The sequence below is a fragment of the Myotis myotis genome, unplaced genomic scaffold (assembly GCF_014108235.1).
Source record: "Myotis myotis isolate mMyoMyo1 unplaced genomic scaffold, mMyoMyo1.p scaffold_m19_p_19, whole genome shotgun sequence".
NCBI lineage: Eukaryota > Metazoa > Chordata > Mammalia > Chiroptera > Vespertilionidae > Myotis > Myotis myotis.
Window position 1 is genome coordinate 25,268,537 of NW_023416323.1, and position 3,152 is coordinate 25,271,688.

The 3,152-nt window shown below is 44.2% G+C and overlaps 1 non-coding gene across 1 annotated transcript; it reads right to left on the bottom strand.

Moving 5' to 3' along the window:
* Positions 1–2,640: 2,640 nt before the first annotated feature.
* LOC118674932 lies at positions 2,641–2,768 on the bottom strand. The gene has a single exon (XR_004973771.1).
* Between the last annotated feature and the right edge of the window lie 384 nt (positions 2,769–3,152).

Genomic DNA, 3,152 nt, shown 5'->3' on the forward strand with positions numbered 1-3,152 from the left:
GACCCTCTCTGTCCCTGACACCTCCCCACATTGCCTCATCTTTGTCATCTCTAGCTGGACCTTGCAGTTCTGTTACAGCTCTGCCATTGAACACCATTATGGGACCTTTGAGGTTGGGGGTCCTGAGAACAGGGAGAGGAACCTGCCCATCCCTCAACCTCTCTCTGTCTCTCTCTCTCACACACACACAAGCCTCCTGCACCAACAGCGTCTGGCGTAACCTGTGTGTGCCCGTGAGACTGTTGTTGACAACTGGGGCTAGAAATGATGAGAATAAGCATCATTGTAGAAGCCTATTTTGTCTTTGCAATGCAAGTGGTATTTTCCAGATGATTGCAAATACCCCATGTGGTATAATAAAAAATAAATATTTGGTTTTTGTGCAGTTCCTGGCACAGAGCCCCTAAAACCCTTGGAATTTACTGTCTTTGTACTCTAATGAGATGATTCCTGAGGGAGCCCTAGATAGCTTCAGGATGTGACTAGAAGGTTAGAACTTCCAGCCCCACCCCCAACCTCTGGGGAGAGGGAGGCCAGAGATGCAGCTCAATCACCAAGGCCAATGATTTAATCAATCATGCCTACGAAATGAAGCCTCCATAAAATCCCCTAAGCAACAAAATTTGGGGAGCTTCCAAGTTGATGAACATATCACATGCTGGGAGGGTGGCGCGCCCCCAACTCCACAGGCCCAGAGGCTCCGGTGCACAGAACCCCTGGCCATCCCCATCTGGCTGTTCATTTGTAGCCTTAGTGATTAAACCCCTTTCTTTCTGAGCCTGTGAGTTGTTCTAGCAAATATTAGACCTGTGGGGGTGGTCGTGGGCTGGGCAGAAGTGTGGGTAGCTTGAGCACCCCATTTGCAGTTGTGTCTGAAGGGGGGCAGTCTTGGCCGACTAAGCCCTTAATCTGTGGGGTCTGCACTAACTTGGTAATTAGTAACAGAAATGAATTGAATTATTGGGCCTCCAATTGGTATTAGAGAATTGGTTGGATCCCACTGTTGTCTAACACTTCCCTTAATGCCAAACATGTGCCACAGGCGACTGAGAGGCAGCGTGATATAGTGAAAGACACGCACGCAGCACAGTCAGGGCACCCGGATTCTAATCCCAGTTCTGTTGACCAGCTTGTGCCCCCTTGGCCTTCCCTGTCCCCATTTCTACATCTGTAAAATGAGGAAGGTTTGATATAATCCGGGGGTTTCTATCAGGACTCTGCATTCCTAACAAGCAGCCAGGTGACTCTTACACTCTTATGCATTCTGAAGTTGGAGAACCACTGCTTATGGCCTCCCCATTCATAAAAAATGTAAAAGCCTCCAGCTATGTATTTAGGGAAATTCCATCTTCCTTTATTCTTTCCACTTCAAATAACTCAACCTCTTAAATTCCTGACGAACCAGTGAGCTATATCATCAGTAAGCCCAGGTTTCGTCCGTCAGCTGAGACCCACCTCCAGGAACTTTCTCCTACTTTTAAGTCTTTGGAGGCCCAGTGGAGAGCTTGGCTGGAAGCTCCTTAAAGTTATGAGTAACTTGGAGAAGCAGCTGAAGTCAGGCCTGGGAAGCAAGAGAGAAATTCAAGTAACAAAATCCCCCCCAAGACTCAACACACAGCTGAAGAGGCAACACTTCACTGCCAGCTTGGCAACAGATGGCATGACCTACGTGCACACACACATGCTCACACCAGCTAAACCGAGTGGTACTGTGTCAGCTACAGCTTGGAGATGACCCAAGCCACCGAGGCACAACACTCCTGTCAAAACAAGCCCCTCTCAGGGCAGATTGCCCCAGTTCCCAGGCCAGCACCCCGGCCTTGCTGCCAGCGCCAACTCCACCTGTGCCAGGCTTTTCCTCTCTCCTCCCCATTGCAATATGTCTGATTTTCAGATTTTAGAAGAAAACTGTTCATTGTTGGGAAATGGGGAAGCAGAAAATTAAAATTTAAATCTCCCATAATCTTACGGAGAAAACTGCTATATACATTTCAGAGTACTCTTTCCGTCCTATTTCTGCACACCTTTACTAACCCAGTTCAATTTATACTGCACCTCTGCAGCTCAACATAGAAGTTAGTTATATTTACATGTGTGGCTCTTTACATTTAATTTTTAAATTCATAGAATTCAAAATGATGTTCCTTAATCATACCCACCAAAGATTTCAGGTGCTCAGAAGTCATATGTGGCCCAGGGCTACGATGGTGGACAGAGCAGGTACTGAACATGTTCATCATCACAAAACCCTATTGGCCTGTGCTGGTGTATCCAGGTTTTTGAACCTGTGGTCTACCCTGTGAGCATTTCTTCATTTATTCAAACATTCCTTGAGAATATGACTTTTAGTGATTGTATAATATGCCATTATGTGTTTGTAGCATAATTTATTTTACTAGTTTTTTACCATTGGTCACTAAGATTACTCACTTTTGGTTATTATAAATAATGCTGTGATGACCTACCTTGTCCTTAGATCTTGATCTGTATCCCTGATTATTCCTTTATATATATTCCTTTATATTCCTTTTTATATATTCCTATATATATATATATATATATATATATATATATATACATACATACATATATATATACACAATATATATATATTGCTCATATACAATATATGTATATTGTATATGTCAGTAGTGGAACGATCCACCCTTTTCACTTGCAAAGTGTGACAGAAAGCTACTATATTTCTCTAGGACATTTACAAAGAGTTTTCTTCATCTTAAGAAGAAACTGAATAAAGTAAATGTCCACTAAAAACATATTTTTAAGATTTCAGGAAGGAAGGAAGAAGGAGAGAGAGAGAAACATCGATGAGAGAGAATCATCAATTGGCTGCCTCCTGCACTCCCCACACTGGGGATCAAGCCTACAACCCAGGCATGTGCCCTAACTGGGAATAGAGCCCTGACCTCCTGCTTCATAGGTCGAGGCTCAACTACTGAGCCATGCTGGCCAGGCATCCCTGATTATTTCTAGAGTACTTCTACAAGAGGAGTTGTGTCAGGGAAAGTGCATATTTTCAAGGCCTTGAAATACAGTGCCCAGTTACCTCCTAGAAAGGTCTCCCTCTCTCCAGCAGGGCAGTTATGCCCTCTCCCCATGAAAACCCTCAGAGAAGACAAGATTCAGCGAGG